At 43.3% G+C, this 24,659-nt stretch overlaps 1 protein-coding gene across 1 annotated transcript in view; it reads right to left on the reverse strand.

Moving 5' to 3' along the window:
- MIDEAS (mitotic deacetylase associated SANT domain protein) overlaps positions 1-11,249 on the reverse strand; it is a 92,767-nt gene extending 81,518 nt beyond the window's left edge. Inside the window, exon 1 of the mRNA XM_072986203.2 lies at positions 11,162-11,249. The gene's annotated coding sequence lies outside the window, so the exon portion shown is untranslated. The remainder of the gene's footprint in view (positions 1-11,161) is intronic.
- Positions 11,250-24,659: the final 13,410 nt, after the last annotated feature.

A 24,659-nucleotide genomic window follows, 5' to 3' on the forward strand; every position in this document is an offset into this window, starting at 1 on the left:
TAAAAGTCAATCTTTCGCTGAAAAGGTTTGGGCTCCTGGCATGTAGAGGAAATGTCTGCTCACTCATGACCTTTGTTCCCTGCAAACTTAGGTCAATGGGAGAGGCAAAATTCAAGTGCCTCTGGGCTAAAACTATATAATGTTGTAAATACATGGCATGCAAAATAAGATCTGTTTTATTTTTTGTTTTATTTTCAACTAAACGTACACAGCTCCAAATCTGTATATATGGTGGCTTACAACTTCTATTGTTTCAAAACCCGTTCTCCCTGGTTATCATAGAATCATAGAAAAGTGAAGTTGGAAAGGACCTACAACACCATCAAGTCCAACCCCCTGCTCAATGCAGGAATACAATCAAAGCATATCCGCCAGGTGATTATCTAAGTTTTTCTTGAATGCCTCCAGTGTTGGAGCACTCACCAACTCCCGAGGTAACTGGTTCCACTGTCGTACTGCTCTAACAGGACATTTTTCCTGATATTCAACTGAAATCTGGCTTCCTTTAACTTGAGCCCATTGTCGCGTGTCCTGCACTCTGGGATGATTGAGAACATATCTTGCTCCTCCTCTGTATGACAGCCTTTCAAATGTTTGAAAAGTGCTGTCATATCAGCCTGCTGTCTTCTTTTCTCAAGGCTAAACATGCCCAATTCTCAGCCTTTCTGCATAAGGCTTGGTTTCCAGCCCCCTGAGCATCCTTGTCGCCCTCCTCTGAACTTGTTCCAATTTGTCAGCATCCTTCTTGAAGTGTGGTGTCCAGAACTGGACACAATACTCAAGGTGAGGCCTGACCAGTGCGGAATAGAGGGGGACTAGCACCTTGTGGCTTATGCTAAAGAGAATGAGAGAACATGCACCTGAGCTCTGCTTGCACAGCAGAAACATTTACCTTTCTTGTAAGATCCCACATGGGAGGATGGGGAAGATAATTTTAAAAATAAAAACCATATAGTGAGAATTGTTTAAAAACTCCTTCAGCTATGTGTGGATCATGCCTTCACTTTCATTTATGAAAGTAAAATTGGAAAGTGTCTTAAAGGGCATGCTGTGTATTTAATGGAGTCTCTGTCTCTCCAGGTCCTAAAAACAAGAGGGATGTCACAAGGAGCAGGGCTCAGCAAGGAACCCAGCCCACCCTCTTTTCAGGATTCCTTCTCCAGCCCCATCTGCCATGCTAGTTCTCTCCCAGCCTTTAGAAGGTATATAATGGTTATTTTTTTCCATTGCAGGGAAGATAGATCAGAATCTAATAGCAGATCTCTGGGTGATCTGCAAAGGTTCCATTTTATTTTGTTTACATCAGTGACAGCAAAAAGCCTCCCTGTCTTTTGCTCCTCCCCCCCCCCCAATTTAAAGGAGCATTTTTAATGTGGAAAGGGGCTGTGTCTTCATACCTAATACAGTACTGGAAAGTTGATTGGGTGCAGCCATGTTTTTTAACTCTACTAATTATGGATCCCGACAACCCGAGACACTATTTTACCTGCAACTGTTGGTAGCTCCAGAGGTGATTTACTGGAATCAGCTGGTGGTTCCAGTAAAATAAAGATTCTGGAAACCCAAAGTCTGTAGTTCATGCTGCTAACGTGTAACATTGGGTTTTTAATGTTTTAATTCTATGGGTTTTAAATTTCATGCATTTCTGTTGGGTTTTATATTTTGAGTTGTTGTTCTTACTGGTTTCTGTTTGACTGAATGTGACCTGTATCTGAAGTAACTGAAGGCTGTTGTGAGTCCCAATGAGACAGAGTAGCAGGATATGTATATCTTCAACAAACAAACACAGTCTACGTTACAAAATAGGAACGTGATTTGGAGAATCAGAAAGAAAAAGGACATCTGTATTATTACTGTTGTTAAATAATGTCTTGGGAAGTTTAATATTCAGATTAAATTATGATGAATTGAAATGAATGTAACCATACACAAAGAATTGGACTTCTAAATTTATATCACGTCATAAGATATTCCAGAGTGGAAACCATTTCTCTGCCCCCAGATGCCTGTCTTAACATAGTGAGAGGGGTTGAGAGTGTGAGGGAACCTGGGAGTAGTACTCCAGTGCAGGTGCAGTCATCCTCCTGGTATTAATGTTTCATCAGGAAAAGAGAATTGATAGTTCCAGTAGTGATGGGGCTGGAGAAATTAATCAAAAGCAGCTACTGGCCAGCAGCAGTAGCAGAAGGTAACAATAGGATCTTTAGCCATCAACACCAGTAATGCCCCAGCTAACTCTTGTTAGTACTGCACAGAGGAAGGCAAAGATAAATAGTTTCTGCATATTTATATCTCAAAAACCCTGTGATGAGACAATCTTACATGAAACAAGGCTCTAGAAGAGGAGTCTTTCAGTTTGGAAGGCATACAAGATAAGAGTACAAGATAAGCATGAATTGTGCCGGGTGCTGATGAAGCAGCTGCATTAAAGCAAGTGCTAATGTGTACAAAGGCAGAAAAAAAATTAATATAACTGGATAATGAAGACGAGAAGTATGAATCAAAGTAAACTCAAAAGTGCTTGGATATTGTATTGCAGAGTACACACTGAAGTGGTCTGGAATGGGATATTTTACTCTAAAATAAACAACTCAAGATAAATTGGGTGATTATAATAGCAAGGGGTGATACAGAACAAGTAGTTTGGGGTTATAATACAAGCTTGACTTCAGTGATAGCCTATGGACATAAACAAAAGTCTGGGCTTAAATTATAGCAGCTCAAGAAGAAAACTTTAAGCAAGTTGAGATTTAATTTAATTCCCCCCCCCCCAAAAAAAACTCAGATGCAGCTTCCAGGAGAAAATTTATTACTCATAGGATATTGGAGCAAAAGAAGAAAATAAACAGAATTTGTTGGGAGAGTATGATATTGGAGTGAGAAATGAAGCAGGAGCATGTGTCACTGAATTCCAGGACACCAACAATTTGTTTTTTTACAAATACACGCTTTTAGCACTTGAAAGATAACTGTACATAGAGACTTCATTGAGCGAGAATTACAGAAATCAAACAGACAAGCAGAAGACAGAGAAGATCTACTCTTTCTGAACCTTCTCTGTAAAAAACAAAAGGAGACTGGAGTGTAGGTCAATACAGTATTAAATCTGATTAAAGTTGAAGATTAACATTAAAACGATCAATGTCAAAATAAAATTCCAGTAATATTCATGAAGAATGTAAATGCTATGGTTAAAACAAATTTGATTTGCATTGCTAAATTCAACTGTCTATGAGCTAGAAGAATTGTAAATTGAAACCATATATATATTCAAGTGAAGAATGCAAAAAGACTATTTCTGTCATCAAAAGAAAATAATAGCCTAGATCAGTGATGGTGAACCTTTGTGGACCCAAGTGCCCAAACTGAAAAAACAAAAACAAAAAACCAGCGGGCCATGGCCGTGGCGAAACCAGAAGTGGCAGTGGTGGAATCAGAAGTGATTGCGGAATGGGGAATTCCGGGCATGGAGGTGCCTCGAGACCCCACTACGGATCCACTTCCAGTGCCAGCTGCTACAGATCCTGGCCCGCTGCCTGTTGAAGCACTAGCACCGTGGCTGAGGCCACCTCCTGAGGTTTGGTTGCTGGGGGGGGATAGTGATCTGGCATTTTATGGCTCACGTGCCCGCAGAAAGGGCTATGTGTGCCATAGGTTAGCCATCACTGGCCTAGATGTTTGAAAGATTAAACACTTAAAATTGTGAATGACAAGGGGAAAAGCAACAGTAGAAAGTGATAGAAATAAGATCAGAACCCCAAATTGAACTTTTTAGCAACATCATACGTAGACAAAAAGAACTATTATAACAATAATTGCAAAGAAATGGATGATAACAACAAAATAGAAAAGAAGGGTATTTCTTTCATACCATCCATTAAATTAAAGGAAAATTAAAGGAAAAATTAAATTTTGCTTTAAAAATATAAAATAATCAATAATTATATATGAGAGATGCAAAGATAAGAGATTATTTTGAAGAAAATTCTTGTGATGAACAAATTGCAATTTTAGAAAATGAAGTTAAAGCTACTTTTAAAGCATGAATCACCAACAGTAGGGGGCATGCCAGTAAACCTATATTTCTAGCTTCACAGACTGAATCTATCAAAATCCTAACAAGTATGTGTCGACAATAATGGAAATCAAAACAGATAGGAAATAGTCAATGTACATTCTGGCCCCAAATAAACAAAACATCAAAGACTGCAATATAAGACCACTGCATTAATGTCCCATGAAAAAGAGATTAAAAGATTTTGTAGATCAAGTTAATCTGTGTAGCGCAGTACTGCTGATACTGACTTACAACAGTTCCCCAGAGCTTCAGGCAAGATTCTGCTGTAACTCTATGTGGAGATGCTGTGGATTGAAACTACAACCTTTTGCATGCAAAGCATTCAGCTACAGCCTGCTTCTAAAAGATGATCCATAGATGTTCAAACCAGTCCAGGCCACAATAACAGTAAAAGGCTCACTTGTTGAACAAATATAATTGTTTAAGAATGACAGCCTTAAGCTGCCTGAACAGTCTTAGTCTGCACATGCAACAAGGCAACCAGTTCTGTGCTTTTATACTCCAGGAAATTTGTGTCACAGTAAAACCCATGATTTCTGAAACTATCCAGATGCTAGAACAATTAACCTGTCTGCAAGTCCCATTTTGCAATTACACATCAGAGCACTGTACAGTATATGTTTAACCAACCTGCTTAAGAGCCTGGATCATGTATATGCAGTAAGTGAGCTGAATATCAACTCTTAAACCTGACCTGTTGATGAACAGCAGAACAGTGAGATATGTAGCTTTACAGTACTTTCTGTTTTCTTCTGGAACTTATTTAGAATATACTCACACCTCCTCTTCTAGACAGCATTAATTTACACCCACATGAGCTCCTGCCAGATTCATGTTACCGCCTCAGTTTTTCATTAATTGCTCTTTCTTTTTGCTTTGATCTCAACATAGATAAGAAAAGTCATGGCTACTTGATATTTATCTCTATTGAACAAGGATTGCCTTCTGTAAAAATAGGACATATTGGCCACATGCATGCAACCATAGAGCCTATATATGAAAAGCAACTGGGGGGGGGGGCTATAATTTTGAGCAGAGGTATAATGGTTGATAGTACTAAACATATATCTGGAAAATTATGTGAGTGGACCATCAGAAACAATATTAAGCAAGAAAAAATCCACAGCTGGTAAGAAAAGGCTGTCGGCAAGCAGAAAAACCCATATTATCTCTTTGCAAAGAATAACAGCCAGCTAAAGTGGCTTCTAATGAAAAAAAAACATAAAAACTTTAAAAATAATTATCTCCCATCAAGTCATGTCTCTTTTGGTTCTACTCCCTTTCTATAAGGCTCAAAAATTATTTATCCTGCAATGAGAGGTTTTATTGTACTTGTAACTCACCCTTGGTATAAAGAGCTGAGAGACTCTTTCTGTGTTATTTTCACAAAAACTCTTCTGCGTTAGTTAAGCAGAATGAATGCTACTACTGTCTCTCAGAAACCTTATCTGAATTACAGCCCATAAACCAATTCAAGGAGATTGCTATCATTCTAGCTTCTTGGACAGGAAAGTCTTCCAATTTATCAGAAGCAATATGTGTTAGTATATGCCATGGTAGATGTCTCCAGAGTCTACCAGCCTATCAACACTCAAATACAACAGAATATACAAAAGCAATAGAATTATGTGGCAATGAAAAGATTTTAAAATCATGGCATAAGCTTTTGAAGGGGCTGAAGTACACATGCCACAATGAATATATTGTATCTTCAACAGTTTTTGCTGTTTGAAACTAAAAGAGTTACACCTCTGGAAAGGTGATATTGCATGATATATTCAAGAAGTTCAGTTGCAAACTATGGAAATTCCTTGTTCTCATACCCTGCTGGGAGATGTTTGGTTGATGTTTCCTGTTAGAAAATGTCCTATATTTTGCTTTATTTTATTATGGTACGCAAGCTAGTATATTAACCTTTCATTCAAATCTATTAATATAACAATAAACTCAATATACACATCTTCCTGGACAAAAATATTTTGAATTAAATTTGGTTGAATTTAGTACTCATATATATATAAATTTTGGTTTGCTTGGTGTTTTTAATGGAAGGTTTGAGACAAATATAAATAATTTGCCAGATAGCTATTTTCAGGTGTCCAATGTATTTGTTATCTTTGAAAGAAAAAAAGTTTTCATGTTTTTAAAGAAAATGTCTAGTCTCCATGCATACAAAATTAGAGAAAATACTGGGATTATATGAGCTGAATGTAAACCCTAAAATCTAACTGCAGTGCAATAACTGTGACTAAAATCTGACTCCTGGGCAGGGAGGGGTGCTCCCAAAGCTGAACTACATTACTCAGCAAATACTGTTCTCCCTAACTAGTTTACAAAGTTTGGCAGAATTTGCAGCCCAGGAATCTTGGCACAGGGAGATGTTACTCAAGCAGTGATTAACACAGCTGGATTTAAGATTGCCTGGAAATCTGCACCCTCTGACAGGTGGGCCTGCCCAGTAACACTAGATAAGGGGAGAGGCTAGCTGGCCATAATTACTCAGTAGTGATGCAAATTATCTCTGCAAACACTATAAAGCAGTAGTTCCTAACCTTGAGCAACCCAGGTGTTCTTGGACTGCAAATCCCAGATATCCCAGCCAGTACAGCTGATGGTGAAAGTTTCTGAGAATTGCAGTCCAAGAACACATGGGTTACCCAAGGCTGGGAACCACTGCTGTAGAGAGAAGATTTTGTGGCCTTTCCAATGGATGCTGGACTTGCAACTCCCAAGCAATCTTGACAATTGGTTAGGCTAGCTGGGACTCATGGAAGATGTAGGTTGAAAAAACCTGGAAGGTGACAAATTGCCTACTCCTGCACTATAGCAAATGATAGGTGACTTTAGTTTTACTTGTTTGTTTAGGGGCTAACAATGTTATATTTTCCCTATATATGCTAAATTTAACACTGCTTACAGAACAATGCCAAGTACAGATCACCAGCTGAGTGTCACTGAGATGTCTAGCAGCTGTGTGCCAGCTCATTAGCCAAGCACTATTAAAATGTGCAGCAGTTCTGTTTCTAGAATCCCAACAATGATTTTATTCAGCTGTCGGCCAACACACTTGCAATTCTGGATACCTTTTCCCTTTTGGGATCCCACATTGTTCCTTCCACCACAAATCAGCACAACAGAAATTGTTCAAGGTACGAAAATCTAGGGGCTCTGGGCAACTCTGGAAAATCTTAAGGCAGGGATCATAATAACCACTCTCCACAAACACTTAGACAATAGTATGAGATATAGGGTGAAACCCAGTGTTGCATGAGCCAACAGCTACTTATGCAATGGGACCTTCCTCCTCCCTTCAGGCCTTTAAAATGCCCCCAAATTCTGCTCTGGATGAGCTACCAATCTTCTGAGTGTGCAAAGGGTACTGCAAGGAAAGAAGGAATGAGCCTTTCTGTTCTACTTGCAATAGTTACCTCACTAAGTAAGGTTAACTGGATACCACTAAGGATTTTGACACCTTCTTCTGATCCCATTTTCCCAACAGAAACTTCTTCCATGCCTTCTGTGAATTTATGGGACAAAATAAACCCTGGATGAGGATAGTGATCTCCTCCTCCCTACCAGCAGAACAGAACAAAATTTTCTTCAAAGCTAGCAATTTAGCTTGAGTTTCCAGCCCTCCTGGCCCCTACACTTTAAAGCTTTTGTTTGTCGTAACCTTTATCCTCCATGCTTTAAAACCCTTTGCCACCAATATGGAGAAGCGAAAACTGATTGAAACCACCCTCAACCCATCTCCTTCAGGGCAGGTACAAGCCAACCGGTTGCTGCACAAGTGTCTCAACATGGTAGGATCACCACCTGTCGAACTGGCCTCTGTAGCTGCCCTTTAAAAGCAGTTTGATCTGGAGATATTGGTAAATAATACTGTTTATGTCACTAAAGGCTTCAGAAAAGCTATCTTTTTAAAGCACAGAAGAAGGCTGAGGGAGTTTTCTAGACAGCTGGCAACTTGCACCGTCACTTATTGTCACAGCTAATAAAATGTGCAGCACAAAATGGAGACACAAAAAGCCACAATACTACAGATTAATTTGAACAGATGGTGATGATATGGCAGGCAGAAGCCTTCTCAGCAAAACACCCTAACGCCCAAATATTGCCATAACTCACAGCATTTAAAGCCATGGATTTTTGTGTGCTTAAGTCTATCTATCTTCATGCACCTATCATTCATGATGGCTGCCATGAACTGCTGGATAGCTCAGTGGTTTAGGTCTCTGGTGACTGAGCCAGAGGTTGGAAGTTCGATTCCCCACTGTGCCTCCCTGACGGGCTGGACTCGATGATCCATAAGGTCCCTTCCAGCTCTGCAGTACTAAGGTTATTTACAGTATTTATTATTACACGAAAGATGCACATAGCATGTTTCAAATGTCCAAAACAATTCACATATAAAATTGCAATCATTTTTACAACCCTGGAAGATTATCCCAGCCTTGCCAACAAGAAGCAGAGAGCATGACTGTTTGTCTAAGATGAAGCAATGCGCTTTTGCCACTGGATGTGATACTGGGTGTGACAGCTCCCTCTTAGTCAGTATTCTATGGCAAAAATCTGAAACTACCACAGATCTTACACTGAAATGAGTGCAAGATGGCTGGCCTTGAAAGTGCACCACCTAAATGAGGCAACAAAAAGAGATTGTCTTTAGGATCAGACCCACACCCATCATATTACTAGACTTATGAATGTGTCTGAATCTTGCAGTCATAGATAATAAGGGCAAACACAATCAAAGACTATGGTATGAGGTCATGTGGAGTTACTACCATCCATCCTTCCTCTACCCACACTGCAATGAATCAAATCTTGTTCCGATTTTACTGCCAGATGGGGGAAAAAAACAGATTTTAATTTATGCTATGCAATCAGTTTGAGAGATCCATGTACTTTGGTCTCCAATCTTCCTGAGATTTTAGATTTTTCTTCCAGAGCATTTGTGGAAAAAAAGGCAGGAGCTTTTTGTAGGCATCCAAGATTTATGCACCATCCTCTCCCTTCTCTGCTCCTTTTTTGTTACTAAAAGTACAACCCGAAAAGCACATCTTCTACCTCATACTGGGAAGAATCCAAGGACAATCACACACTTCAGGCCCAACAGTAACTTCGCACCTCCACTTGGAGCAGATTCTCCATTTTCTGTGCAAAAACACATACTTCTTCTCTCCCTCCCCGGAGTAGAAGAGTGTTCAGCATATACTTACCTAATTGCCTCACAAAGCAAGAAGACAGAGATCAACTGTACTTGAACCTTTTAAGATCTTTAATTTTTTTCACATGACAAAACTGTTGCTTAACTCCAGAGAACACGTTTCCAGAGAAGGTAAAATTACTGAACAGTTTCAGCTTTAAATAGGCAACAACACACAACTTTTTTTTTTCATATACAAAGGTTACTGATTAGTTGGTTCTTCAACTGATCTACAAATCAGACTGAATAAAAAATCCACTTCAATTAGCTTTTCTCTCCCATGTGTTCTATGTCATATTAGCAGTAGTAACACATTGCTCCCTTTGCTTTTTGGGGAGCAATCCAATCATAGGAACTTGGAAGTAATCTCCCATGATATTTAGAGGACTTTGGAGAAAACAGTTCTGGGATCCAAACATATCCTGCAGCTTGTCACTCCGAATGCCCAGTGGCCGATGATCTGCTTACAGCATTTGTTTTTAAAGGCTAAATCTTGCCGCTTTTTCTTTCTTTCCTTTTCTGGACGGCACATCTGAACTGCCTGCACCTTAATAAACTCTAATCTAAAATGAAAGTTCTTCTCTGATACCAGCAACATTTTTTAAAAAAGCAACGCAAGAATTCAGAGCCGGGGGGGGGCGAGGGAGGGGAAGGCACGCCATACGCGATTTCCTAGGTTGTCAAAAACAACAAATTAATCGCCACAGACTGAGGCTTGTTGGAAGGTTTGTGACTGAGTATTATGTAAAGCACAGCAGTCACATATGCAAGTGGGTGTTTGGCCCGCTTACAGGCGATCGAGTGCCAGAAAACTCGTCCTGATTACAACATCGAGCATCACGCACGGCACCGAACAGCAGAGGCCGGGCAACAAGCTTTTATCTGGAAGTGGGGGGTTGTGTGTATTAGTTTGTTTAAAAGAAGAAGAAGAAGAACAGAACCGCCTATCCCCGGCGTTGAGGCGTGGGGGAAGCCAGTTTAAATCCCCAGGGAGACGTCTGATCCCTGCTGAGCAAATAACTAAAAAGACGGCTTCGTTATTTGTTGCAAGACAGCAGCAGGCGGGGCTCCTTCTCTCTCTCTCTCTCTCTCTCCTCCCAGCTCGTCCCATATTCGGAGCAGCCCCTCCGACTCCCTTCCCATGCAAATGTCAGTCCAGACAGCCCAGGGGCCGTTCAAAAGCGCTCTTTGTTTCTAGAGGAAGCGTAAACCAGCCCGGGCGACAGCAGCAACGGGGTGTGGAGGGGGGACGAGTATAAAATAAAACCCGCAAACCCACAAAGCTGCAACAACGTTTGCTTTATTCCCTCGCCCGGGCGCCGCCTCGGACAAAACCGCGTCCGAGGGACCCTCGTGCAGCGCTCCGGCGGGTCCAAAAAGGGAAGCCGGCCCCGACGCCGCCACCCGAAAGGGGTTGCGTTGGAGCCGGAGGACCAAGCCGTCCTCTGGCGTCGCCGGGGCTCTGGCGGGCCGGCGGCGGAACTTCTCCCTCGGCGCCCCCTTCCCTTCCCTTCCCTTCCCTTCCCTTCCCCTCCGGTGCCTGCTGTCACTTTCGCCCAAGCCACGCAGACCTTGGGCCGGCCCTCTCCTCCGCTCAGCAACTCCAAGACGCCGCCCGGTTTGCAAAGAAAACAAACCAGCGCCGGGAGTCCTGTTTACCTCAAAGTAAACAGACTGACGGACTTTCCTGGTCGAGCCTCCTCCCCGCGTGGACTGGGGCGGGAAGGGGGGGCGCTGCAACTCTGGGGAAGAGCAGCCACTGCCCCCTCGGGGAAGGAAAGGGCAGGAGCGCAACCTCCACGTCCCGTCCCCCCCCCTTCTCCTTCCCTCTCCTCTCCCTCCCGACCAAGCGAGCGCGGCTTAGTTTTGCTCACCTCTGCCCAGCGCCGCCGCAGCCTGGGAGCCACGAAGCCCCGCGACCGACCGACACAAGCCGAAGAAGCGCCAACTTTTCGGTAGGATTCTGGGAAGGCGTCACTTCCTCGAAGGGCAAAGCGAAGCGCGGTGGGTGCCGAAGACAGGCTCTCCGGAACCCCAGCCCCGCCTCTTTCGAGCTCCCGGTCGCTTCTGCTCGGCCGGTCAAACAGCCGCCATCTCCCTTATGGCGACCCCATGAAGGAAGGAAGGAAGGAAGGAAGGGTCTCCACAATGGGCTGCCTTCAACTGCCCTGCTCAGCTCTTGCAAACTCAGCCTCTCGCAAACTCCTCTAGGGAGCCAATCCACCTCCTCTTGGGTCTTCCTCTTTTCCTGCTGCCTTCAACCCTTTCCCAGCATTATTGCCTTTCCCAGAGAATGATGAGCCCAAAGTAGGGCAGCTTCAGTTTCAACAGTTTTGCCTCCAGAGATAGTTCAGGATGGATTTTGATCTAGGAGGACCCACTTGCTTGTCTTTCTGGCAGTCCAGGGTATCTGCAAAGCTTTCCTTCAGCACCACATTTCAAATTTTTTTTGGAAACATTTTTGAAGCATCCTTACACTTGATGGTCTTTTCTAATTCTTTTATTGCTGCCCTTCTGAGTCTGAATCTTATTTTGAGGCTACAGTCTTCATCCAAATTGGTGATAGAACCGAGGTATACTGGAGGAGGCATCGTTCAGTCTCGAGAGACTATGGTAACATGCTCTGAATAGAGATCTTGGAACAGCGTCTAGTGTGTCTGAGAAGGCCAATTCGAGAGTGACCATTCCTTCCACCCTGAAGACAAATACAATCTGTCCCCTGTCCAGCTCCCTGGTTTTGCTGCTTCCGGCACTGCCTCTTTGTCTCCGCCATGATGCACTGCCTGCCTCCAGGTTGAGCACTCAGATGTCAAGGTTTCCCATCTGTTGAGGTTCATTCCTAAGGCCTTCAGATCCTGCTTGCAGATATCCTTGTATCACAGCTGTGGTCTCTCTCTGGGGCCATTTCCCTGCACTAATTCTCCATACAGGAGATCTCTGGGAACCCAACAATCAGCCATTCTCACGATATGCCCGAGCCAACGTAGACGTCACTGTTTCAGTAATGTATACATGCTAAAAATTCCAGCTTGTTCTAGGACTACTCTATGTGGAACTTTGTCCTGCCAGGTGATACCAAAAATGTGTCAGAGACAACGCATATGGAATGTGTTCAGCTTTCTTTCCTGCCATGCACAGAGGGTCCAGGACTCACTGCAGTTCATGAGTGTACTCAGGACACAGGCTCTATAGACCTGGATCTTGGTATATGCCGTCAGCTTCTTATTAAGCCATACTCTCTTTGTGAGTCTAGAGAACGTAGTAGCTGCTTTGTCAATGCATTTATCCAGCTCAACATCTAGGGAGAGGGTGTCAGAGATTGTTCAGCCAAGGTACACGAAGTCATGAACAACCTCCAATTTTATGTGGAGACGGTAACAGAAGGAGGTGAGTCCACGCTCTGGGCCATGACTTGTGTTTTCTTCAGGCTGATTGTTAATCCAAAGTCTTGGCAGGCCTTACTAAAACGATTCATAAGTTGTTAGAGGTCTTCAGAAGAATGGGCGACAACAGCTGCATCTTCGGCAAAGAGGAAATCCTGCATGCATTTTAGCTGGACTTTGGTCTTCGCTCTCAGTCTGGAGAGATTAAAGAGCTTTCCATCTGAAAACTGAGGTATACAAAATATTTCAATTTCTTCATTGTCAACATTAAAGTTGTGTAGTTCTTCTGCAGTCATGATTCTTGTCTTCTTCATGTTCACTGCAGTCCTGCTTTATCACTTTCTCCTTTTATTTTCCCTAAAGGTCATTGCTGCTTTCTGACAGCAAGGTGCTGTCATCTGCATGTCTTGAACTGATGTTTCTTCCAGCAATTTTCACTCCTCCTTCATCTGAATCTGGTGTGGAGCATATTCAGAGTACAGACATGCCTTTAAAACGCTGCAGGTGCTGCTCTGAAGTGATGCCCCAAATCTATATTTTGCCCCCATGAATGGAAATTCATTGGGTCTTTTTGACTTGTCTGGGTGAAGTATTTGGTTCTAACTAGATAGAACAGAAATTCTGGGTTCACAAATAAATGGTCACACATTCCATATATAAATATAATAGCGATACTTGTATTTACGATGATGCCCTGGCTGCAGCACTCCCTCGACTGGGATGCTTGTTCAATTAAACACACAGGAGGTGTCTGGTTGTAGCAGGTTAGGGTTGCAAAATTATGGAGCAGTCTTAACCCCACTGGATATCCATCCCAAAAGCTGGGAATGACGCGGACATCCCTCTCCACCAGTGGACCCCAGCTCTGCTATGCGAGGGTGGTGGTTTATACCCAGTGACTCCATTGATACTTGTGCTAAACTCTGTGGATGTGTGCTCAAAGACATATTGTGACCCAAGTGGAGAAGGAATTGTCCATCCAGCCCTATTCTGGGAATAAGGCACCCATCCTGTTCAATCAACAAGCTACTTGCTCATACATTTCTGCCAGTGGCACTTCTATGAGCCATTCTGGGAGCAGACAAGGGCATTACTACCTAAGAATTAGTGCTGTCAGGAACATCACGTCATCTGGTTGAGCCCTTCTCCAAATGCATGGGAGACTTCCTGTGGTGACTGTTACATACAGCACTGATGTTACCTGTCTGTCATGGGTTTGGAGGGAAAGTTCCATCCTATGGGGAGTGGAAGGCGGGACATCAGGAGGAGGGGCTGTACTGTATAAATATGTGATGCCTGTGTGGTGAGACACACACTGTGAGAGATGCTGGGAGACACTGGGTTGTGACGAAGCAGCAGCTGGGAAGAAGAAGCTGTTGTGGGAGTCTGTGTGTCAGACAGGGTACTTCTGTGTGTCAGAGTACCAACCTGATAGGTTCAGGTGTCTGTTGGTTAGCCAGAACTGATAGGTTCAGGGTCTGTGCTTCAAGTTAAGGGTTCTGGGTGAACCAAACTGTATGCTTGTATGAGTGAGAATAAGCCACGTTACTTTATTTTATTCACCTGAGTGTTTATTTTTCCCTGTGTGTATTTAAAATAAACCTTATTCCTTTTATTGTTTAAAAATCCATCCCTGGTCTGTGTGACTTCTTAAAGGGAATGGTTGGTGGCAGCTTAGTGTAACTGTGTGACATATCCCAGTAGGTCTGGGTTTGTCACATTGATTGGTGTCCAGCGTGTGGGATACGACTGGTCCAGTTGTCCAGCGGTCCAGCAAAGCCTTGGCAAGTGTGCCCAGAGCAAGGGGGGTCTAGTCAGGGACAGTCTGAGGCGCGTAGGTAATCTTCTAGGTGTACCTCACGGGGAGGTGCGCTAGTAGAAGAACGTGCCAACTGGGGAGACTTAGATTAAGGTGCTCTGAGGCAGCCTAGTTTTGGCGGGAAAAAGCTGAGGCAAAACTGCGTAGTAACAGTGATCTAGCTTGCCAGCTGAGAGGCCCAGCAGAGGGGGGTAGGCTCTGACTCGATACTGTTGCAAGTTAGTGCTGAAGAACAGCAGCAATCTCTAGGGAGAGCTGGTTCTGAGGCAAGAAGGAAAAAAGTGGTCGTTTTATTTTGAGGCTTGACTTTTTAAAGCAGCCTGTTCTGAGGGGGGATTATGCCCTTGACTCGAAGCCAGATGACCGAAATGAGTGAAGTGAAAGACCCCCAGATTGACCAAGGTTCTGAGGATGAATTTGGCTCAGTGCAAGGTGACAGCACAGGAGAGCAGAACCCAGAACTCAGAAAATTGCTCATAGCCCAACAGCATGAACTGAGGATGAGGCAATTTGAAGTGGAGGAAAGGTTAGAGAGAGAAAAAATGGAGGAAAGGGAAAGGGAGAAACAACGGCAATTTGAATTAGAGAGAGAGAGAGAGAGAATGGAGAGGGAGGAAAGATTGGAGAGAGAGAGAATGGAAATGGAGAGGGAGAGAGAGAAAATTGCTCTGGAGAAAGAAAGAATGGCCTTTGAATTAAAAAAATTGGAACTGATGAACCAGAACAATAATAACAATAGGGATTCTGAGGGAGGCCAATTGTCTAAGGCTGACCTGAAGAAATTCCCTGTGTACCACAAGGGAGATTGTCCTGAAGTGTTCTTTTCCTTAGTGGAAAGAGCGTTTGTGGACTTCTCAGTGAGGGAAACTGAGAAGATGACCATCATGCGATCTTTAATCAGTGGTAGCCTGGCTGAGGTTTATGCCGAGATGCCTGAGGAACTGATGAAAGATTTTGCAGAGTTTAAAAAACTGGTGTTTGCCAGACATGGGATAAATGCAGAGCAGCTGAGACAAAGATTCAGGTCCCTCACCAAAAAACCAGAACAGACTTTTACCCAAGTGGGGGCCCAATTGGTGAGGCTGCTTGAGAAATGGCTATCGCAGGAAGGGACAGAGACCTATGAGCAGCTTAAAGACTTGATAGCACTGGAACAGTTCTATTCAGTCCTGCATGGGGAATTGAAATTCCAGGTGAGGGAAAGGAAACCGAAGTCTGTGGCAGCAGCCGCAGAGATCGCAGATTTTATTTCCCAAATAAGAAAGCCCTTGGGTGAGGGGAAATCTGTAGGTAAACCCAAAGAAACCTACAGCAAGTACTCTCAGGGACCAGGGAAAAACCAGCAAGGGGGAGGGGCCCATGGTGAAGGGAAGCCCTCAGACATGAAACTAAGACCTCAGATTGTGGAGGGAAAACCAAAACAAGATGAGAGAGAATCAAAATACACCAGAAAATGCTATTTCTGTCAGGGAAAGGGTCATCTAATCTCAGAGTGTGAGAAATTAAAGCAGCTAAAAGGAATGGTGCCTCAGAATTCTAGTGGGACCAAGCCAAAAGCTGTGTTCTGTGTCCAGAAGGAGCAAAGCTCATTGTCACAGAGGGAGCCTGTTGCCATGGCTACTCAGTCTGGAACAGCTACCTCTGCTGATCAGGCTGAGGAAAATGGTCCTCTTGTGGAGGTAAAACGCTGCTTGCTGGTGAAAACAGATTCTCAATTGTTTGAGACAGCAGGGGTGGACGTAGGAATACTTGACCGTCAGTATAGGGGGCTGCGGGACACTTGTTCCCAGGTAACCCTGTGCCATCCAGATATTATTCCTAGGGAGTTTATAATCCCAAATGAGAGCATGAAGGTGGCAGGGATTGAGGGGCAGGTAATCTCTCTGCCAGTAGCAGAGGTACCTGTCAACTTTCAAGGCTGGAGGGGAGATTGGCGGCTAGCGATTTTATCGACTCTGCCAGCAGCCGTGCTCGTGGGAAATGACCTGGCTGAACATGTGAAACGGGTGCTAGTGATTACACGCTCACAAGCCACCACGGGGACAGTTCAGGGGGGTAATGATGAGCCAGAGACGGAAGCAGAGGGGAGTTCAGAAGCTGTGGTGGAAACCTTAACCACAGACAGCAGATTTGGACAGGAGCAAAAGGCAGACGCCACTCTCCAAAAGTGTTTTGAACAGGTGACTGACGCCCAGCTAACACCTGAAACCCCAGTGAGATTACTGGAGAAAAAGGGGATTTTATATAGAGAAACCCTGAGGAATATCTCAAAAGGGGGAGATGGGATCAGAAGTCAGCGGGTGGTACCTGAAAAGTATCGCCCCATGATCTTACAAAGGGGTCACTCTGACATGTCTGCTGCACACTTAAGGGTGAAAGGGCCCCTTGATTTGATCAAACAAAATTGGGAGCAGATCACCCAGGATGACCCACAAGACGTTGTGACATACATAGACACCTTGATGAATGACCTAAAGAGAAATCTAGAGCTGGCAGCAGAAAACCTGCAAGCTCAGAAGGTCAGACAGAAAACATGGTATGACCACAAAGCTAGAGAGAGGCACTTTGACCCAGGGGAAGAAGTGCTTTGGCTTAGGCCCTGCAGAGAGAATAAACTGCAGCTCAAATGGGCAGGACCATATAGGGTCATTTCCAAGATGTCAGACCTGAACTACCTTATAGAGCAGGAGGAGAACCAGGCAAGGAGGGTGGTTCATGTGAATGCCCTAAAACCCTACTACAGAGGGGAACAGAGGGTTTTATTCGCGATAAAAGCAGCTGAGAGTGAGGAAGCGGAATTACCCTTCTGGGAGGGTAGAGGGGAAGTAAAATACAACCCAGAGGAGGTAAAGATTAGTCCTGCACTCACCCAAGACCAGCAGCAAGAACTAAAAATGCTGCTTAGTAAATATCAACAGGTGTTTTCCAACAAGCCGGGGATAGTGAAGGGAGTGATGCATCGGATCCATACAGGGGATGCACCCCCGCAGGCAGTATCCCCATACCGAGTAACGGGACCCTATAGGGACAAGGTGCGGAAGGAGCTGGACGAAATGCTGAGGGAGAACATAATCGTCCCCTCTTCTAGTCCTTGGTCCTCTCCGATAGTCCTTGTGGACAAGCCTGATGGGAGCATTAGGTTTTGTGTCGATTACAGGAAATTAAACCGTGTAACCACTCCTGATGCCTACCCAATGCCCAGGCTAGACAACCTGATTGAAACCATAGGGGGTTGTCGGTTCATCTCATCATTGGACCTGGTAAAGGGATATTGGCAATTAAGAATTGATCCCAGGGATCAAGAAAAGACTGCCTTTTGCAGCCCTTTTGGTCTCTATGAGTTTCGAGTCCTGAGCTTTGGTCTCAGAAATGCGCCAGCCACATTCCAAAGGCTGATGGACCAGACCTTGGCAGGGCTCAGTGACTTTACAGTGGCCTACATTGACGACATAGGGATCTTCAGTAATACCTGGGAAGATCACCTGATACACCTGGAGTTAGTGCTGCAGAGGTTAAGTGCAGCAGGGCTAACAGTAAAGGCCAGCAAGTGTCAGCTGGGTAGCCCAGAAATAAAATACTTGGGTCACATGGTAGGGGGAGGAATGATAAAACCCCTGGAGGCCAAAATAGAAGCTGTTCGTGATTGGCCTAGACCCAACACCAAGAAAAAAGTCAAATCATTTCTTGGGTTGGTGGGCTACTACAGAAAGTTCATCCCGAGGTTTAGCGAGATTGCGGCTCCGCTGACCGATCTGACGAGGAAGAAGGCTGATGACCGCATCCCGTGGACCAGCGACTGTGAGGAGGCGTTCCAGAGGTTGAAGGAGGCGTTAATCAACTATCCTGTGCTGCGGGCTCCAGACTTCGACCGGGAGTTCATCATCTACACCGATGCGTCTAACAGCGGGGTAGGAGCAGTTCTGTGCCAGGAGGATGAAAATGGTGACCAGCATCCAGTATCCTACCTGAGTAGGAAACTTCAAAAAGGTGAGAGACATTTGGCAACCGTGGAGAAGGAGTGTTTGGCCATAGTCTACGCGATCCAGAAGGCCAAGCCTTACATCTGGGGAAGACATTTTATTCTGTGTACTGACCATTCACCATTGCAATGGTTAAAGACAATGAAAACCCACAATAGCAAACTTATGAGGTGGGCTTTAAACCTACAGGACTATGACTTTGAAGTGAAGGTGGTCAGAGGGTCAGTGAACTGTGTTGCTGACGCCTTATCAAGAAGACCTGAAGAATGAAGACAGCGAAAGAACATGGACTATGTATATATTTTGGTGGACAAAAAGTTAAATGTACCTGTTTTTGAAGTTGGTTTGTATGAATAAAGGTAAATGGATGTAATGTATATGTTAAATGTTTAACTGCCTATGTGCTATGGTTTAACTTAGAATGTAAGTATAAGTATGATATGGTATGTATAACTGTTTTTGTATGTTTTATACAGGTTGTTTTTTGGTGAAAAGCACGTTAGCTTTCCCCCTACAAAACAACTTATAAAGAGGGGAGGTGTTACATACAGCACTGATGTTACCTGTCTGTCATGGGTTTGGAGGGAAAGTTCCATCCTATGGGGAGTGGAAGGCGGGACATCAGGAGGAGGGGCTGTACTGTATAAATATGTGATGCCTGTGTGGTGAGACACACACTGTGAGAGATGCTGGGAGACACTGGGTTGTGACGAAGCAGCAGCTGGGAAGAAGAAGCTGTTGTGGGAGTCTGTGTGTCAGACAGGGTACTTCTGTGTGTCAGAGTACCAACCTGATAGGTTCAGGTGTCTGTTGGTTAGCCAGAACTGATAGGTTCAGGGTCTGTGCTTCAAGTTAAGGGTTCTGGGTGAACCAAACTGTATGCTTGTATGAGTGAGAATAAGCCACGTTACTTTATTTTATTCACCTGAGTGTTTATTTTTCCCTGTGTGTATTTAAAATAAACCTTATTCCTTTTATTGTTTAAAAATCCATCCCTGGTCTGTGTGACTTCTTAAAGGGAATGGTTGGTGGCAGCTTAGTGTAACTGTGTGACATATCCCAGTAGGTCTGGGTTTGTCACAGTGACCAGTTGACAACCCCACACATCTTGGCCCTTTCAGGAAGTCCTCCATTCCAAATACAGTACTGTGACTTTGCTTTGGCACATGGCCAGGGACAGGTTGAAAGAAGGTCCTTTCCCCACCAGCTAGGACGATTGGTCTTCAGCTGGCCTCAAGATTGGATTTTAGCCCCTGGATCTCAAGTCTTCCTCACTGCCTGCTCACCTTATGTCAAGGGCAGCTCAAGGGGAGGCATGCCCACCCACCCCATCGTGAGCTTGTACTATGAGATACACAGCTATGGTTGGCTGCTGCTGTCATATTTGGTGAGGGAGAAGGGCAGTGAGGCCTGCTGCTGGAATAGTACAGGGAGATGTATGGTCAAAATAACAGAGGACAGACTTGCCACCTGGGCTACTGAGGGAGACGTGGACCAAAGGGCTTAGCTCTGTCTGAGTGTAGAAGTCCCTTCGTACAGAGCAGAGATCTACCCAGAATTTGACCCCAAGATTCTCCAACATGCAAAACCAAAGCCTCACTCTAAAGTAACTGACTGGATATGTTTTTCCTATTTATTTATTTTTATTGATGAAAGAAGAAAAACAATTATGAGAAAAACAAAAAGGAAATAGAAGTTAACAAAATATACTGACAAATATCAGTGAAATATATAACAATGTGAAGTCATCTCTCTATATATTTATGCTTCAAGGTTTTTCAGATGTTACAAGGTCTTCAGTACATTGAATAATAAACTGGCTGTTTGTCTTGCCAGTACTGCGATATTAGTCATTACAAAGACTTGCAGAATTATTTTCCATTGACCGCTTTAATTTCCAAGGTACAAGTAAATAATTTAGATCCAAAGACAAATGAGTAAAATTCAACAGTTGCTCCAAATGTCAATATGGCAGGGAGCTGAGGCTGAGGTGGAGAAATCAAATGCCCAATGGAACTCTCTGATTGTTTGTCTGCTGCTGTGGCTCCATGGAGCCTGTAATCTGGGTTAAGTCGTTTACTTTTGCTTCTGATGTAACAGAGGTTTTTTTGGGGGGGGGTAGGCATGCAGAAAGAGAGTGGAGGGCATGTTCCCCCCTTCTTCCCCTTGATGGGATTTAAACTCCTGTCTCATACTTTCCAGTCTCATACCTTAGTGCAGTGAATGACCGGCAAATGCTGCTGTTGCTGTTGCATAGCTTGGCCAGAGCTTGGAAAAAGTTTGTCTATTTCGAGAACTCCCAGAATCTCTGAGGCAGCACGAGCACCCTGGGAGCTGTAGTTCAAACAGGAAGTGTTCCAGGACTGCATTCCTGGCCCTGCCCATTGGCTCCTTGGAAAAAAATAATCGCTCTTTCCCTGAGAGATTCTTGATTCATAGTCCAAAGGAGAGTTGTGAGTACTTCTGCAGGTTTCCTGCCCAGAGACCTGTTTATCTGCTGTGTCATATGGGTTTTCCCTCCATGGTTTAGTGTGCTGTGCTCTCAACAGCCATCAGGAAGACTTGAATTGTTATGTCTTCTTGGCATTTGTGTGATTGTTGCTGCCAGTACCACAGGAGCTGGTAACCTAGGATATACTGGTGGGGTTGCTTTGTGTTGTTGTGAGGTAGAGCAATGCACTGAACCAAGTTAATTGGCTCCTTCCACATGTAGGTGCTGACTAGCAGCTACTGAGACCTCTTGATAGAGAATGTGGCAACTGTTCTACCAGTATAGTAGTCATGCATGACCTTCCCCAAGGGCAACTAAAGTACAGGATTGTTCTGCCAAACAGAAAGAAGGTAAGTATGTTGAGCAATGGGAAAAGGAATTTGAAGAGTCTGAAGAGCATTTCTGGTCCTGCCTATAGAACTGGTTTGTTTAAGATCGGGAGAAGCTCAGGTCAAAGTCCTGTGTTAACTGTAACTCTTTAAACTCTTAAGGTTTAAGAAGATGAGCAGGTTACTGTTGAGAGCTGTGAAGAGTGGCTATTTGAGTATATTATGGATCACAGTGCCAAGGTCGATCTCCTTTGTCACACCTCTTTGAGATATTACCACTGGTGATATTGCAGATAATGTAATTTGTGAAGACAATTAATTAATTACACCTACACTTGTAGCATTTTAAAAATTGTTTTGTTATATTGTCGAAAGAGGAATACATCAGTAAGAGTGGGCTGAATAGATGTTACATTGAAGTCATGGGGATTCCAGATAATGTAGGATTAACGTACTGTATAGCAAAGATCTATGTTTTGAAAGAAATGGCATCCGCTAATTTACTTCTGGAAAAATTAGGGATACAAATACATTGTTCTGAAGCTTGGAGAATACAGCTGCAGAACACCAGAAATACTCTGTAATCTATCTTCCTGTATGAATGTTACATGGTGAAATGTTAATTAAAAATAAAGATGGAATAATATGCTATCCATTATATTTTGAGCAGTTATGACACTGTTGAGTAAGAGAAGCTCAATAATATATGGGACATTTTTTGAAATAAGGACATCTGGCAGCCTGAACTGTCATTTGATTGCAAATGTTAGCAATATAAGACGTCTAAAATAACTGATCAGGGCAGGGGGGTTTAAACTGCCTAGCAGGATAACTGAAGTGGAATTATTGCCTTGAAACCCATTGCAATTATTACAGTATCTGATCTTTTACAGAGAACAGAGCTCTAAATTTTTATATTCTTGAAGAGTTTATTTCTGGGTATATATATGTGTGTCTGTAATTATTTAAAATACATATGAAGTGGCCGTTGTATCACATTTGTCTAAGTCCTCCCAGTCATTGATAGGTGAGACACATTGACAAGAGCTTTGATAGATTATCTGAAGTTACCAGCAGGTTGCAAAGGGTGCAAAAGTTGCTTCAGGCATTAGAGTCCTAGTCTTTTTCAGCCTTTAGACAAATGCAAATACCAGAATTTTAAACTGTGTTTAGAAGCAAACAGATAACCAAATAATATTGTTTTAGATAGGCATAATGTAAGCAAAATAAACAGTCCCTGTTAAAACTTTTGTGGCTTACATTCTATGCTAAATGAAGCTTCCAAATCATTTCTGAAGTTATTCATTCTACGTGCTGTGATGCAAAGCATATCATGTACCACATGCAGGAGTTTCCAAACTTTGAGGGCCAGTGGATCTATTTGAAATTGCCTGCCATGGAATTGTGCCCAATCAAAAGATGCTTTAAGTTAAATTGCTAACAAAATGCCCATTTCACGGAAAGGTGAACTCATGAGGTTGAAAGAAGAGTACAGTACATTGCTGAAGATACTAAGCACATAGCAGCAGTGGTGGTATTGAACCCAAAAACATGAAGCCTAACAATTTTTAAATTTCTTTTAGAATCACTCAGATTGCATAAGGGTGTGGCTATACTAGTGGCAGGGACTGAGCTAGTGTAGGTTGCTTTAGAACAGCTGGGCTTAGCTGGAGCCATATAAACAAGCAGGGCGGTTCACATAGAAATTACTCCTGCTGATCTAGCTAAGTGGCTTAATAAGTGAGCCACTTCAGGTTATTAGCACCCTAATCACTTCCTTTGTTCCTTGGTAGAGGGGCAAGGGAAGTTAATTTTTTAAAAAAACTTTATATGGACTATCACTGATTTGCTGCATCAGTTCTAAAAAAATGTAAAAATATTTTCTTTGCCTTCTCTTAAAGGGTTGGTTGAGAAGCTGCTTGCAGTTAAAGCCACAACCTAAGGTTAGGCCAAGAAAATATCTTTTAAAAAATGATGCAGCACATCAGCAATAGTCCATTATACATTAAAAATGTGCTTCACTTCCCCTGCTGAGGAAGTGATTAATTTGCCAATATCCTGAAGTGGTTTGCATATTAAGCCACTTAACAATACTGTATTAGCAAAATCAAACTAGAAAGCTTGCTTTGGATCCACAAGCCAAAACCAATTCAAACCAGAGCAATCCTACATGCACCAAAAAACTAGACGCCCCTTACAGAGGCTTTAAAAGGAAGGGATAGGGCCACTCTGAAGATGGGCTGGTTTACTCCCAACAAAAACATAATCTGATTGCTGTCTTTAGGAGTGGACTGATCTTTCATGCAGCAGACCAAACAGCAGGCTTAAAAAGCCCATGTAGTCTTACATACATTTACTTGCATGGCACAGCCCAAACACTCATACACACATCTTCGCAATTTCTTCCACCAAGACACTTTTATTTTGCAAGCCTCCCCACACTTTTCAACCTCATTCTCCCCTTGTCTGGCCAATCAGGACATCTCTCCAGTTCCTCATTCCATTCCATGTGGTCGACCTCCCCTTCCATCTTCCTAAACTAAACTGTGGCAACTGGATCTCTCTCTCTCTCCTTTGGTTCATCCCCAAGTATCTGAGCTCATTTTGATGCCAAGTGTTGGTCTTGAACTGCTGGACACCCTGCCTTCTTAAGAACGTCTGTGCATCCTTGAGGGGCTGCAAAGCATTTAGATGAATAACATGGAGGTGAGGGGGTCAGTTTTTTGCTTTGAAGTATTTCTATCTACTGTGGGATGCGGTGTGGGGATTTTAAAATTATTTTTAAGTAACAGATGTCAGCAGGGGACTTCAGGATGTCAGGAAGATTTCCATGGGTGTAATGGTGCTCATGAGCACCGTGTTGCCTTTTCCATAACTAGCAGGTGAGTAGAGCCGCCTAGATCACTGTGCTTGGAATAGACTTGTGCAGGAGCCATTGTAGCTGATGAACCAGCTCTGTGTGGTACCAGAACAGGGCTGCCCTGGCACCTCGTAGCAAATTTGGATTGAGGAGACCTCCGCCAACACCTGAAATTTGAATTGTGGACTTGGTGTTTTAGAACATTGCTATGAAAGAATAAAATAATTTAGATAATGTTTGCAGGGCTACATGGTTGTTTTGCCTTCTCCCCTTAAAATCCCCATAAATGGATGGGGATTGGGTTGATGCTGGAAATGCCATGTTTGAAATGGGCTTATATTTGCCTAGTGCTCTGGAGATAACCAGATTCTATGTTTGTGACTTATTGCTGAGTACTTTTTACTGTAAATCTCTGCAGGAAACTTGTTTTTGGGCTGGAAATCCTAATCCATAAACAAAGAAAGAATGCTATGATTAGTGTTTTGTGAGAAACTCAGGAAGCTGTAAAAT

Source organism: Pogona vitticeps, chromosome 1, assembly GCF_051106095.1.
Source record: "Pogona vitticeps strain Pit_001003342236 chromosome 1, PviZW2.1, whole genome shotgun sequence".
In the NCBI taxonomy this organism is placed as follows: domain Eukaryota; kingdom Metazoa; phylum Chordata; class Lepidosauria; order Squamata; family Agamidae; genus Pogona; species Pogona vitticeps.